Below are 15959 nucleotides of genomic sequence, written 5' to 3' on the forward strand. Positions count from 1 at the left end.
TCTGCTAAAGGGACAATGAGGCACACGCCTGACAGCCTCTCAGGACACTTACGCTTGGAAATTTCTTTTCCGGGTGTCACAAGATAGCAGAGACCAAGGTGAGAGAGTAACACTTGGCAGTGCTATTTGCTGTCAAAGTTTATTTTTGTTTCCTGTCCAACGACCACAACCTGGATGGTTCTGATGAAGAACAGGAAGCCTCCAGCATGCTGTAGAGAGATGGCCCACACTTGGAAAAGGAATGCACAAAGGAGCAATGATGGAGCCTGTCAACACAAACTGGGAGTTCAAATGTGTTTCCATGTAAATTTTCAACCATGCTGTTAGTCTGCTTTGAGCTCAGATCATTTCTTTTGTACCAGACTCCTTTTCGGTGAAACACTACTAAATGAATCTGGCCTAACACAGCTTGCTCGTTGTACCTGGAAGACCCAACTTTCTCTGGTAGATAGTGGGTTTCTGTTGGTATTTATAATTCATGGAGCACTCATTTCTAGGTGCCTTAAGAGCATCACAGAAAACCACCAAAGCACACACAATTCATGGGAAAGAGCCAGCACAGTGTCTGGTACCCAAGTGGGTACCAAAATATGCCTAGACCCCAGCCTTCTTTTAGTATATAAAAATACCTGGATTATAAAGAACAACGGGTTTTCATCTTAGCTAAGGGGTAAGACTTCACCTTTGAGGGAATTGGCTAGCAAGTTTTCTTCAGCATGCTTTGCAAATGATGCTAAGCTTGGTGTGCTGGTTTGGTGTCTGTCAAGGTGATACAGGCCAGAATCATCTGAGAGTAAGGAGCCTCAACTGAGATTAAGATTAGGCCGTATGAAAGCCTGTAGGACATTTTCTTAATTAGTGATTGATATGGGAGGGCCCAGCCCATTGAGGGACCATCCCTGGGCTGGCGGTCGTGGGTTCTATAAGAAAGCAGGTTGAGGGGGCAGGAGAGATGGCTCAGAGGTTAAGAGCGATAACTGCTCTTCCAGAGGTCCTGAGTTCAAAGAAAGCAGGTTGAGCAAGCTTTGAGGAGCAAGCCAGTAAGCAGCACCCCTCGATGGCCTCTACATCAATTCCTGCTATCAGGTTGCTGGAGTGTTTGAATTTCTGTCCTGACTCCCTTTGGTGATGAACAGTGGTGTGGATGTGTAAGGAAAAGGAAAATAAGCCCTTTGCTCCACAACTTGCTCTGGTCATGGTTTTTCCTTATGGAAATAGTAATCCTGAGTAGGACAGTGTTCACCACAGCCATGCTAACCCTTACTAGAACAGCGTTTAATCACAACAGTTGAAGCCCAACTAGGAGAGGGAGTGTGTACAATTAAATGGGCACCAGTGCAAGACTCCTGAAAGACATCAGACTGTCTCAGCATTCAGGATCAGGTCTACTCTGAGGCATTGTTAAAGATGTTTCCTGATCGGGAACTGCAGAGAAGGACAGAATCAAGGGTCATTTATCTACAACCAAAATGGGAAGCCAAGGCAGAAAATTAAAAGTTGGTGAAACTCAAGGGCTAGAGCTGCCAGAGCTTTAGACACTTGCCGTGCAAGCATGTTGATCAGAGTTCAGATCTCCAGAATCTACATAAATGCTGGGTACCTGGGCAAATCACTTGTAATTTCAAGATGGAAAGGTAGAGACGGGATCCCTAAGCAAGCTGGCTAGCAAGACTAGCCATATTGGTAAGCTCCAGATTTGACTGAGGGAAGCTAACTTAAAGAATAAGGTAAAAGAACATTGAAGATGATTCTAATACCCACCTGCAGTTTCCACATGCACACACACACACACACACACACACACACACACACACACACACACATGATCTCTCTCTCCCCACCTCTCTCTCATACACCTGTGCCTGAAAATATGCATACATGAATGCATATACCCAGCCCCCACACAATGCATACAGAAAAAGACAAATCAAAAGGGGCCAAAAGGATATTTGACTCAGAAGAGGAGAGGTGGCTGGCTCTGGGAGCCACAGCTGGAGATGCAGGGGAGCTGGGGAAACCATCACAACTGTCTGGATTATGGGACTTTTTTTCTGCCTGATTGTCATATGCAATGTCAAATCTGTTGTATATAATGGGTCTGGTCTGGAAAAGGGGCTCTCAAGTATGTCTACTGGCTCTTCTTCTAGACCTAAGTAGCTTGATAAAATGTAGATTCAGGCTGGGATTGTGCTCTAGGCTAAATAAACTTACTTGGAACAGTGGTTGCCTAGAATGTATGCGACATTGGGTTTGGTCCCCAATATTACATCATCCTATCATGGTGGTACATTCCTAAAATGTGCCTATCACTCTGGAAGTGGAGGCAGGAGGATAAGAAGTTCAAAGTCATTCTTCACTACATAGAAACCTTGAGGCTGACCTGGGCTCAAATGAAGAGAAAAAAGACACCTTTCCAATTGCTGGTTAAAGAACCTGTACTTACTGCTTTTGGAAAAATAGAAATAGAATAAAATAGACTATATTTTAGAGTTTTACTTAGACTAATAAATTAGTATATCTTGAAGACTTGGTCCTAGAAGCTGTATTTTTGATAAGCATACTACTTATTAGGTATTGGGAATTTTTTGAGGGGGGGTGAGAATTGTTTGTATCTTAAAGTTCTAAGAGTTTAAAACAACAGACACACAGTACACTGTATGGCATGTAATGATAGCATCTTTGAGTCCTGTTCCTGTGTAGTCTTGTGAATCACTTTTTTTTTTCATTGAGCCTTAAATTCTTCACCTCAAACCTGGGGTCAGTCTGTGTAAGAATTGTTGAAGATAATGAAGGTAAATGCCATTTATTATAAGATCCAAGTGCTTGCAATGATCATGTTTTTGGGCCAAAGTGGAATCTTATAAACTTCCAAGACAGACCTGTCCCAGTTCATGATTTTAAACTTACCTAGGTTATAGCCTCTAACTATGAATTTCCTCCATGGCTCTTTGATAAACTATTATTCCATTCAGAATTTCTAGCATCATTTTATAGTTAACTGGAGTACCTGGTGATAGGACATAGGCCAAATTGCTTTTCAAGTTCTAGATCCATGAGGGAGAAGAGCTGCGAGGGGCTGGAAGTATTTGGGGTCTGCTTTCATTGGGGGTAAATGGATATGCTGTGTGGGACAGTAGCTGGTGTTAAGAATTAAGAAATAAAAGAACTGTGATTAGAGTCCCCAATGAGTTGATGAATTAGAGAAGAGCAAGAAACAAAGAAAAAAAAAAAAAAAACAGCTCAGTAGGAAGAGTTCTGGATGATCCTGGAGGAAATGATCATTATCACAAACACATAGGCAACGTCTCGCCAAATGAGGATAATAACTGAAAACAAGTCCATGAGGTCCAGCCAACACTTCAAACATGGCTGTGAGTGTTGGCTGCGTGGACTGTGAGGCCCTTTTCACTTTAGCATACCTTTATGGGCCTTCGTTGTCCAGTGCTGGACTTCACAGTTTGAGAAGCATAGAGTCCTTGGACTTAGTTCAACAGATAAAATAAAGATGACGAACATCCTGGAGAAGAACCACTCTGGGAAAGCAAAAGGAGCTGGGGTTATTTAACCTAAAGAGAGGAGAGCTACGGGGACTCGACTCTTCCATTCCAAGAGCTAAAGTTGACATTCACCAGATGTTCTTGAGGGAAAAAAAAAGATGTGTAAGTCCAGCAGAAGGGTTTCACGTGAAGCAAAACAAAGTCTTTCTTGTGAAAATCTGTCCTGTGAATTTGCTCATGTGGAGAGACAGAGATGGAGATGGAGACAGAGACAGAGAGAGTGAAAAAGAGACAGAGGGGGAGATAAAGAGAAAGAGAGAGAGACAGAGACAAGGAGAGAACACTTTCCAAATGCTGGTCAAATAAGCTGCATTCATTACTTTCGCATAGTTGCAAGCAGAATACCTGATAGAAACAACTAATAAGAGGAAAGATTTCTTTTGACCCATGGTTTCAGTTCATCACTGTGGGGAGGGTGAAGCAAAGCAATTCAGCTCCTTCTGTAGGAATAGGAACAGAGTTGGCTGCTCACAAGATGGTGGACCACGAAGTAAAGGGTGCGGGGCTGTGACCAGGAGTAGATAAAATGGTCAAAAGAACACTTCTAGGGATCTACTTCTGCCAGGTAGGTCTTACATCCTAAAGGTTCTTGGAGTATTCAAAACAGTATCACAGGCTGGGGACCAAACCCTCAAAATTCAATCTGTAATAGACACTCTAGATGCAAACTCTAACAGGATCTACATCAGACTAGAATATGAAGATCAAGAAAAGCAATAGTAAGTGAATTTGGAAGCTGCCCCCAAGTGTGGGGCAGAGTTGTAGTTTAGGGCTAGGGAGTCAGCTTTTCTGTAATTCAGTTTTCTCATGTGTGAAATAAATATAACCAGCCAGATGAATTCCATGGTCTTCCATGATTATGTAGATTCATATTTTGTGATATAGAAAAACAGCCCAGTAGTTGTGGGTTAACATGCCAAAGTGTTCTTCTGGCCACTGCAAAGAAAATAAGAAATGTGCTGGGAGATTTGGGTATTGATTCATAGACATCATGGTATGACACCAGTTTGATGGGCTGATGTCATGAGGTGGCCAAACTGGAGAGAGCTACAAGGTCTTAGGAGGAGTATCTGTCTTTGAGAGAAGGGCAAAAGAGAGAATGCAGGCCATTCTAGAGATACGGGTGTGGGGAGCAGAAATGGAGCATGAGGGACACTAGGAAGCCACCTAGGAATGAGGACAGGGAAAAGAGAGACTGTGGGGGTGTCCAGGACACACTGATTGTTTGGTGTGAATGTTGCTATGGGTGCAGAACTCATATGTTGAAAGTCTTACCTCTAATATGATTACCAGGAGGAAAGAGCTCTTCAGATTAGCACCCTTATGGAAGAAGACCAAGGGACCTCTTTAGTTCTTCCTCTATGTGCAAATATAATGAGAAACACCAACTTAAGAGTAGGAGACCAGGTTCTCACTAAACATCAGGCCTTCCTGAATCTTTGTCATGGAGTTTCAACCTCAGCTGTGAGTGATAAATTTCTGTTGCTATCCAGTCTGGGACATTTTGTTATAGCAACCTAATCAGACTGAGACTGATTGAGATGAAGCCTTAGTTAAAGGACTGAGCAGACAGTAACTAAAGCAGATCTTAGTTAAAAAAAACTAAGCAGACCCTAGAATAGGGTCCAGACTCAAAATAGATGAGGAGATCAATCCAAAGACTGTCATCTGTAACCAAGAGTGTCAGGGGCACTGTTCATGTAGGAAAGGTATTCACTTCTTCATAGTCCTTAAGGTCTGAAAGCCCAGAGCAATGAAGCCAGACAGTTGTTTTCCATTTTGCCTCTTCTATTAGCCTGATTATGTTGAGAAAGTTAGTAATCCTTACTATACAGTTTCAAGATACTAAAATGGGGGGTATCTACTACATAACATTTTCTTTGAAGATTAAAACAAGTCATGTGCCTAACCCATAGGAAGCATGAAGGAAAGGTATCTTGGGATGGGAATGGAATTGAGACAAAACAAGAAGAGATTATCAGTGATTTTATAGCTTTAAGAAATAGCCTGAACCTGGACTCTTCCTACTGATGCAAACTAAGTTTTATGTAGCCCATTGACCATTATTCCAGAGCTAATTTCTAAGGAATATTAAACATTGATGTAGGCATAGTTAGCCCATTTCACAGGGTTCTGGCTACTGAGAACAGTTGCTGGGAGACAAGGAAGACATTTTAAGGTTCTCAGCTCCTGTGATCAGAGGCAGCATATTAAAGTGAAGTCTCTTCTCATTCTCCCTGCTCTGCTTCCATCAGTACAAACCAACCAAGAACAAGTGGAACGTAGCTTATTGCTTACCCCTCCCACCAGAAAAGGGGGCTCTGTCTCTTTAAACAGAAATGTTCCCATTGCTGTCTCAGTCATTCTGCCCTCCAGGAGCCTTTAGTAACTCTAAGGCTCCTAACTCTTCCTATCTTGCAGTTCTTTCCTACCCAGGAAGGTGTGTTAGTGATTCTTTTACTTTAGATCTTAACATAGTGTTATTTATTTATTTATTTATTTATTTATTTATTTAAAGATAGGGTCTTATATAGCTAAGACATGCCTTGAATTCTCTATTAGTCATGGATGCCCTTGAATGTCTGATCTTTCTTCCTCCACTTCTTACATGCTAAGATTATAGGTATATACACCACGCCTGGTTTATGCAGTGCCAGCTATTGAATCCAGGGCTTTGAGCATGTTCGGGAAGCACTCTACCAACTTGTAGAGAGAATATCTTATGTCTGTATGGATGTGGCACCTGTCAATAATAAAGCTGATGGTCTACGGCTTAGGCAGGAAACAGGAGGTGGAACATCTGAGATCCTGGGATAGTGCTAGGTGTGGCAGATTCACTTGGGAAGATGTGACAGAGTTCAGACACATGGTGCTTTGGTACAGGTAGCCAGCCACGTGGCAGAATGTAGATTAGAATAAATGGATTATTTTAAATCATGACCTAGTCAGAGAAGAGCCTAGATATATGGCTGAGGTATTTGTAAATATATTTTGAGTCTGAGTCTTATGTATGGGAGCATGGGGCTGAGAGGAAGAACCACGTAACTTTTACACCAATGGAGCCACACCCTTAGCCCCTCAATGTTCGAGCCCAGAGTTCCCACTGAGTAGTGACATAAACTCCTCATTCTTCACTGTACTGTATGTTCAGACACTCTCCTGGGCCAGGCTCCTTTCTGCACTTGCTTGTAAGAAAAGGGCTTTTTTTTTTCCTTTCAAATTAGTCGACAGAGTCCTGCTGGAAGTGAGGAATATGACTAAGTGATTTCTTAAAGTCCTTTCCAGCCAGTGATTCATCAGACACAGAATTCTAACTTGGAATGGTCTATTGGTATTATGAGCCAAATGTCTCATTTTTGCAAATGAGGAGAGTGAGGTCCGTAGAGGTTAAGAGTTGAGGGGGCTGCCTGATACAGTGGAAAGAATATGCAATTTGACGTTTACAAAGTTCTGAGTTTGAGACCACATACCAACACTGACTTGCTGTGTGACCTTGAAAACATCAATAACCCCAGTGACTCCAGTTTCCACAATTGTACAATGGTGATAACACTACCTTCTCTGTTTGCTGTCTAGTGTCAGCCTAAGGACATTACATCTAAGAAGAACAGGACAAAATGATAAACTATAGTTCAAGCCTGCCCCCATATGTTAAAGATTTTAATGTAATTTATCTAAGTTACTTGGTAGCAAACAAAACCAGCATCTTCAGTTCTAGTGTTACTTGATTTTCATCATCCAGTACGTCTTCTCAACTCTTCTCTTCCCAATGTTGTGGTTTTAAGATTTCCAGGGGGGTGGGGGTGGGGGTGGAAAGATGGCTCAGTGATTAACAGCACTGGCTGTCCTTCAAGAGGACCTGAGTTCAATTCCCAGCATTCTGTAGCTGTAACTGTCTGTAACTCGTGTTCCAGGGGGATCTGACTCCCTCATGCATACAGGTAAAACACCAATGTACATAACATAAAAAAAAAATTTCTCATAAGCCACCATGTTAATCTGATCTTCACATGCTTTCTTTTAAACTCTTTAATGCACATAGGCTCCAACTGTGGGACTCCTGATTGGCTTAGACAGACTGTGGCACAGCATTTCTCATGACTTGTGACATGGGAGACATCTCAATGAGAGACATCTCATGTGGCCTTCCATTGTCTTATAGTGATGGCTCTCGAATGCCAAGCTGAGGACTGCCAGCAGATGGGCCTTGCACATAAGCGAGCTTTCCATGTAGCTTAGCTTCTTCAACCAGATTCATAACATGAAGCTGGAATTTGGGAGCTGTCTTTAGATTAGCTTTTAGTGGACTACCAGGTTATAGCACATACTTTGGATTAAAATAGGATGGATGTAAGCCGCAGAATGAAGTAGTAATCGACGTTCACGCTGGACAGAGATTTGGGTACTTGTTTCGTGGTGACAGCTGACTGACTGTACCAATCTATGGTAGTCTGCTTAGACCGGGGTGGTAGATTGATCTCACAAATGAAACATGGGCCCAAGAGTTATGTGTTTCCAAAGACCACTAATGAGAAGAGGTCACTGGTCTCTGAGCTCATTCACCATTATTTGTGAATTAGGAAAGATTATATGTTTCATTTGGCTCCATTATTAATCACAGGGTATAATGAATCCTCAGGAGGTTGACCCAAATCATTTCTTCCACTTATCAAGTAACATGTACCTCCACAAAGACATTCTGTGACCTTCTGTTCAACCTGGCCTTTGCTTCTTGTGTAACCAATTCTCTTCTAGGCTTGGAGATCCTTCTTCCATTTACTGGGAAGAGTGGGACGCTCGACTTCAACCAAGAGCCAAAGAGTACAGCGATCAGATCCACATCCTCCTGCTTTCTTGAGCATGAAAAGGTTTTACGATTTCCAGAAACAAGGGGGAAGGTCAAGCTTACAATAAATAGGGAATATTGCCTTTTGCCATAAGCCATAAAAAAAAAGAATAAAAATCGGGGTTGGGGGAGGGGTCACTGTGAGCCAGTTCAGTCAACAATTTCCATGTTAAAAAGAAGTTGAAGTTGGAGCCATGTGGTCTCCAAAGTAGTAAAATATATTTTCTTACCCTACACTTCATGTGCCCATAACCTTCCTTTTAAATCATCTCTAACCAGCCTCAAATCACTCTGACCGCAAATCATTTGGTGGCTTTGGTCTCCAGGCAATGGAATGTGCTGGAGCAGACTGGGAGTCTCGGGGAGTCGTTGCTACCAAGTTCGCTCTGAGGGAGCTTCCACCCCCACTCCCCACCCCTCCTCCCCTCCAGGCGCAGGGACCCCAGCAAGAGCCTTGAAAGTTCCACACTGAGATAGCAGATGACATCATAGCTCAATCATTCTAGAAACACACACACACACACACACACACACACACATTCAAAACTGCAAGGGTTGCAGAATAGCAACGCAATACGACACAAACCACAGAGGGCAGATGGAACCCACGAACAGTTTTCCTTATGAAAACATTCGCGAATACCACAGGCAGACTGGCAAAGGCAGGTTTAATTACATTGACAGAAACTCATTGTATCCATCAGTCCCACCAACTTCAGAGCCGACCAACCAATGGGGAGGTCACCCACTGAGGCTGTCCTGGAAATGGGACAGCCAGGAGAGCCTGAAGTTATATGTCCAGGTGCCTCATGGAATATGTAAGTAGTCTTACTCTGGTAAGACTCAACTGTAAAAAACACGTGAGAACCGCTAACAGGAATTCTAAGGGACCCAGACCTTTGTCGTAACCTGTCTTTAAATGTATAACTGTGGAGTTCAGAGCAGCCCAAGGTATGAGAAATCAATTATTCAATTCGTGATTAATTGACGAGATACCTAGCTAAGCTGTCCCTGGTATAAACAAATCTCTTGCGACTGCCATCTGCTGTCACATCAGAGGTGCCAGCCTTGTGTTTTGCGAGTGCAACTAGATCTTTTCTTTGTTTGTATTTATTTGTTATTTGTTTGTTTGTTTGTTTGTTTATTTATTTAAGTGAGCTCTTCGAAGAGTTAAGTATATAGTCTTTGAAAGGGATGGTGAATACATGAGTGTGCCTGTAGGCACCTCCGGGAAACAAAGTTTAACGTACACTGGCAAAGTCTGATTAAGGCTTGAGGGAGAAACATGTTCCAAATAAAAGTGCTATTTTAGTGTAAGTACCTAGCTATCATTTTACAGCAGTCGCTAAAGTGAGCGTTTTCAAGGAGGCTCGGCAGAACTTCTAGGAGCCGTGAAGGAAATGCCTAAATGGCCTGAGAACTTTCTAATTTTAGCGCTAAAGAGTCATCACTGCTGACTCTAGTCAGGGGAGATTTGTAATGCAAGGGGCAGAGGACACAGAAAAATCACTAAACAAACACAAAGCTGCAAATAGAAATACCAGAATGTTAAAAGTAGATCTTCTCCGAGACAAAAGAAGTGCAGCAACTATAGACATGAACGTTTACTAGCTATAATCTTCTCTGAGACATATTATTTTACAATCTTATAGTGCGTGTGGCAACAATCTTTTTCATCAGATACCCTAGGGATAACTGCTCATTTCAGCTGAGGGGGTGGTGTGGTGTGTGGATGCAGCCCAAATGCATGCTGGTCATATCTTTCTGTAAGCTCTACAACAATGGCAGTGAGAAAGGCTGTCTAAAAACAATCCATTTGCCATTATTCAGGCAGTTATAAACTAGGACTTACTTTTAAAATTTATTTATTTAATTGCTAGGTTTAGCAGAGATTCCCCATGGATTTATCAGCAACAGAAATAAACATACATTTTTGCAGAGCTCTACTTGGAAGTGTTAAGAAGGGTTATTGAAAGTCTGTTTTCATCCTGTGGTTAGAAATTCAATGTGCCTTGCTACGATGGTAAGCTACATTCCAGTATCCTGATGAGTCTGTCAATCATCAGAATATTAGAAAGAAAGAAAGAAAGAAAGAAAGAAAGAAAGAAAGAAAGAGCGAGCTATCTTTGGAGAACAGTCCCCTTCTCAGATGGTCCTCTGTCAGGCGTCTTGGGCACCTCTTGCTCTTCATCAGTAGCCTACCACTAGCTGAGGTGAGTTAAGAATCCCATCTGGCTTGTCAGGTGCCAGGATCTGTATTTGGGCTTTTGACGGAAGTAGACTGTGAGAATTGTATTTCCCTAAAAGAAATGCTGGTTGTTGCTTCTAGAAGCGATGTTTTCCAGGATCTGTCCCCCCCCCCCCCGCGCACCTCCCCCCCCCCCGCCCCCTTCCTCGGCCCATCGAATACTTGTAAAACATAACGAGTAATGGGAATGGGGGAAGGCCAGCTTTTCTGTTCTCAGTCTTTCCACGGTAGAGGAGTCATCAGGAATGTATTCTTCCCTATTGTATTCTGCCGGCCACTTGTTCCCCAGAACCACGGCCAACTGCATGCTAACTAATGAGAGGGACTCAGTCCAAAGGGCTTCCAAGAGAAAGTAGCTTTAGATTTTGCTAGACAAAGGACTGCAATCGAGTGAGACCCAAGAAAACAAACAACTTTCAAAAGATTGAAGGACAGGGAGTTGGGGGGGAGGGTGGAATGGGAGGTGAAAACCACCCAGATTTTTCAAGAGGAAAAAAAAAGCACCCTCAAACTTTCCCTGAGATAAAGTGTTTCCAGCTAGAACTCATTCAGCTCGCGCGGAATAGCTCAGGCTGTCAGAAGGGGCTTGCGTTGTCAAAGTTTCCTTCTAGCTCAGCCAGGGATGGAGCGGATGATAAATTAGACGAAAATCCAGCCCAAAGTGCTCCAGGGGTGTGTAGAGGAAGAAAGTAGCATTTTAAAAAATGGGGATGGGGTGGACAAAGAGGGCAGAGATGTAACCTCACGCCCTTCTCCCCTCCCCCACCCAGCCCTAACAACAGAGAAGTCTGGCGGAATGGGACCCTCTGCCGGCGCCCCTTAAGGGGTTTGGGGGGATCCGGAGGGTCGTGCGCAGCTCCGCGGGCTCTGCATAGATAGAACGCGGCCACTTACCAGCTGGGCACCAAACACGCTCTGCACACCCCGCCCGAAGAAGCTCTTCTGGGCTTTTTCAGATCCCGCCTGTTGTCCGAGGGCAACCTGAGGGCTTGAGATCACGGCTGCGGGAGAATGCACAGGCAGCAGGGCCGCCAGGCGTGGGGCTCCCGGCAGCCTGCGGTGGAGACTCGGAGGACGTGGGTCCTGGTCCTGGTCCCGCCACCCGAGCCAGGCAGCTGAACTGCAGCCGCGCGAGTGCACCGCGTCTGCAGAGGGGCGCGTGTGCGCCGGGTGTGCACGAGTGAGCGAGAGGAAGAGAGAGAGAGAGAGAGGGAGAGAGGTAGAAAAGGATCTGGGGCTGCTGGGGAGGGGGAGAGGGCGAGGGTGTGTCCTGGGCAGGAATGTTGCTAATGTCCAGAAATAACGCCCCTCTCTCCTGCCCTGCTTACAAGTCCGAAGGCTTTTGTTTGGCCCAGGGTGGGTGAATCGCAATCACCAACCACTGAAGTGACAATTGAGTCCCAGGCACAGCAAGTTCCAAAGCAACCTGCCAGGTCAGCTTCAGCTTGAAGCCTTTCCTAGACACCTCTACTCATTCCACAAGGACAGAGTCTCTCTGCACACCTGGGGCCTTGGTAACTAGGCGACAGGACACGGACTCCCACCTTCACCTCCCTTATATCCACCTTCCATGAGAGGGTGTCTTTCCACGATGCTGTGTGTGTCCCTCCGTCTAAATGAAATGTCTCTTGCAAGTCTATACATTAATCCTCATATCACACAGGGAACCCTTAGGAAAGGGAATGCCGAGAATAAAAATCTGCTCTTTGTTCCTTTTTTTTTTTTTTTTTTTTTGTTCTGATGTTGAACAAGTCTGCCATTAATCAAGGCTTTCCCTCAGCATCCAAACTGCTCACTGGGAATGAGCATGATCCCTGGCTGGCTTCTCCTGCAGGCCTTCCTTACTGCATCATGTCACAGTGACTCAGTCACAACCAGGATGGATATGACTGAGAAACAATAGGAAAACCCACACCAACCACTTAAGAAAAGCCTCCTCCTTGCCAGCTCTCCTCTCCCTGGCAGACTGGACTTAACACACTGGAGGAGCTGACCTCACCACATACTGTGTTTCGACTCTTCCCATTCCAGAATTAGCCTGCCCGAGACACAGTCATCCAGGATTGGATTTAGAAATTTGAAGAAGAAACTCATGAGGGACCAATAAAGCTATTAATTCAAGTAGAGTCCATAAACTGTCAAAGGCATGACAGATTCTTGAAGTCAATTAGAAGCCTTATCAGAACACGTGCTCCAAAATTAGAGTCATCCTGAGAGGTCCAACCAGAGACAGCAAGAGACATATGTTTGCAAACAAACACGTGAAAAGAACGTGGTCCATCTTCAGTTCACATTTATGATCCTAAGGAAGTGATGGATCATGAAATATTAGATTTTTCCCCCCTTCTTTATTAACATTTTCCTTTCCTTTGGGAATCATTGTCAAGTTAATAAGGCGAGGTTGCTTTTCAATGGGAAGATAGTCTGGGTTTGGCAAGTTCAGCCCCTTCTTTATCTCTGTACTTCAGTTGTAGAGTTTTCCTGGGGTTACTGAGTAACAGACAAATGTTGCTCCTCCAAAAGGTAGCAAGGAAATCAGGGAACTCTGGAGTCTCACTGGTTTCTTCATCTCCAGGAGGGGTGGTTAGAAGCCCCTTTCTTCTGCTAATCAGAAAGGCATTTTGTTGATTAAAGGCACAGGCAAAAACAAAAGGTTCTTGGCATGTGGTCACCCTAAGCGGAGAAACTCCAGTAGCCTGGGAGTCCAGGCTTGCTGAAAAGGTTAACGTTTTTAGACTTTGGAAATGGAGTCCCAGTCAAAGATGGGGACCTTTCTAGGCCCCTTTGCGTGAGTGTGAACATGAACGAAGGTTGGATGGAATCTGTTGTTCCCCATTTCCTGTGTCTAAGGAGCGACCCTTTGTGTACAGCTCTTGGGTGTTCAAGGAAGCTCTGCCTTGTATCTCTATAATCAGCCATCTGCTTAAGCTCTGAATGGGAACTTTGCCACTGCTACACATTCTGCAGTTTCCAACATCAGGAGGCAGGGTGTGACTGATTTCTCAGTGTGTGGCCCATGGAGCACTCAGGACTGGCCAGAAGGGTGGCAAGCTCCAGCTTGTTGAAAATGCAAATTTCTGAGCTCTCCTCACAATTACTGTTACAATTTTTGACATCAGCTTCTTACCAAAAAGAAAGGAGAGAGAGAGAGAGAGAGAGAGAGAGAGAGAGAGAGAGAGAGAGAGAGAGAGAGGAATAGCCAGGTATGGTGGAGCACACGGTTACTCCCAATGCTCAGGAGGCAGAGGCAGAAAGATCTTTGTGAGTTCAAGGCAGCCTGTTCAACATGGTAAGTTCTAGGACTGCCAGGACTACTTAAAGACCCTGTCTCAAAATACAAAAAAAAAAAAAAAAAATTAATATTGGAATAAGCAACAATTCACATAATTTAAATGATCACAAATGCACTACATTTTTGCCTATGTCCTTCTGCAGAATAATGGTGGTATTAATTTTTCCTGTAGGCTTCCAGATTTCTTTAAGTAAATGGATACCAGAAACATATTCTGTTTGTTCTCTCTCTCTCTCTCTTTCATATATATATATATATATATATATATCTACTCTTTACTTTAGGTAAAGTTTTATATGCTTGAAATTGGCTCCTTCTTCCTGTCTATGGCATCTGTATCTGGGAGGAGAGGCATAAAGCAGACCGAAAACAATTGTCTTAGGGTTCTACTGCTATGATAAAACACCATGACTAAAGCAACTTGCAGAGGAAAGGGTTTCTTTGGCTTGCACTTCCACATCACTGTTCATCATCAAAGAGGTCAGGAAAGGAACTCAAACACAGCAGGAACCTGAAGGCAAGAGCTGATACAGAGGCCATGGAAAGGGTGATGCTTACAAGTTTAGTCTCATGGCTTTCTCAGCCTGATTTCTTGTAGAACCCAGGCCCTCCAGCTCAGGGCTGGCATCACCTACAATGGTCTAGGTCCTTCTTCCCTCTCAGTCACTAATTAAGAAAAATGCCCTACACGTTTGCCTACAGTTAAATCTTACGGAGGCATTTTTCAATTGAGGTTCCCATCTCTCCAGTGACTCTAAGCCTGTGTCAAGTTGACATCAAAGTACCCAGCACAAGCATATGTAAGAAAATAATATACTATATTGAAGCATGATTGGAACAGCTGAGAAGAGTATAAGAAGATCCCTAGGAGGACTAGAGATGTGGGGGGATGATGGTTTATGGTGACATGGTTAGGGTCTTTTGACTGAGAAAGTGACATTTGAACAAACACTTGATGAAGGTGAGCTCTGGGATTAATTGGTGAAGTAGGAGCCAGCAGAGGCCTGAGTGGTGGCATGTGAAATGTATGTGGAGAATGGCAGAGAGACCAGGGTGGTGGAACAGGGGACTGGAGGCAGAATGTCACCAGAAGTAGGACAGGCAGTGGGCAATCTAGATTGTATAGGAACTGAAGGCCAGGGTAAGAACATTGGACTTTTCTCCTTGTGTTTTTTTGGCCTGTGTATGCGGATGTAGCACACAAGCACTTATGCGAATGTTCAGAGGTTGATGTTTTCAGTGTTCTTCAATTGTTCTCTACCTTATATATTGAAGCTGAGTTTCTCACTGGAACTCAGAGGCCAGGGATCAGCTAGCTAGTTGAGCCAGCCACTTTGCACTGGCGTTTCGGTGTCTAACTCTAGAGCAGTTTGATTACAGGTCAGAGTCATTCCCCGTCCCATCCCTGGCCTTACATTCATGCATGCTGGGGTCTGAATTCTGAACTTTGTGGTTGAGTGGAAGTACTTTTCCTAGTAGGCTATTTCTGTAGCCCTTTGTCTTTTATTCTTAAAGCATTAGGTATCCATTGGAGAGTCTTAAGGAAGAAGAGGCATCACACATGTGTATGCGTGTGTACACACGTGCATGCACACACACACACACACACACACACACTGCCTAGAGAACATGCAAATGTTTAATGCTTCATATTCACTTGTATAAACACAGTACAATGTATTTAATAAAGATCCCAATGATAGACATCTGAGTTGTTTCCAAACATGAGACAACGTTTTAGACACCCATGAATGGTATTTACACTTGTGCAAGTAGATCTGTGGTACTGAATCCCACAAGTGGGATTACTGCATTTTCCATTTTGGATTTTGATTGATGCAGCCAAATTGCCCTTCAGAGGGTGGAACCCATTTACACTCCCACTAGCAATATTCTAGCCATATTCAAGAGCATTGTAGCCTTCCCAACAGAGTAAGCAATTAAACTTCTGGGCTCTGGCCAATCTGATAGATGAAAAGTGATGTCTTGGGATAGTTCTGATTTGCGTTTCTAATT

General features: G+C 43.7%; 1 protein-coding gene across 3 annotated transcripts in view; it reads right to left on the reverse strand.

The window, feature by feature from the left end:
* The window catches only part of Palld (palladin, cytoskeletal associated protein), a 386960-nt gene that overhangs the window by 236627 nt on the left and 134374 nt on the right, over positions 1 to 15959 (reverse strand). The window contains exon 1 of one of the 3 annotated variants that reach the window (XM_076914189.1): positions 11546 to 11779. The exons of the other annotated variants lie outside the window; for them this stretch is intronic. The gene's annotated coding sequence lies outside the window, so the exon portion shown is untranslated. Of the gene's footprint in view, positions 1 to 11545; positions 11780 to 15959 lie in introns of those variants that run through there. 3 annotated transcript variants of the gene reach the window in all.

Source organism: Arvicanthis niloticus, chromosome 16, assembly GCF_011762505.2.
Source record: "Arvicanthis niloticus isolate mArvNil1 chromosome 16, mArvNil1.pat.X, whole genome shotgun sequence".
NCBI lineage: Eukaryota > Metazoa > Chordata > Mammalia > Rodentia > Muridae > Arvicanthis > Arvicanthis niloticus.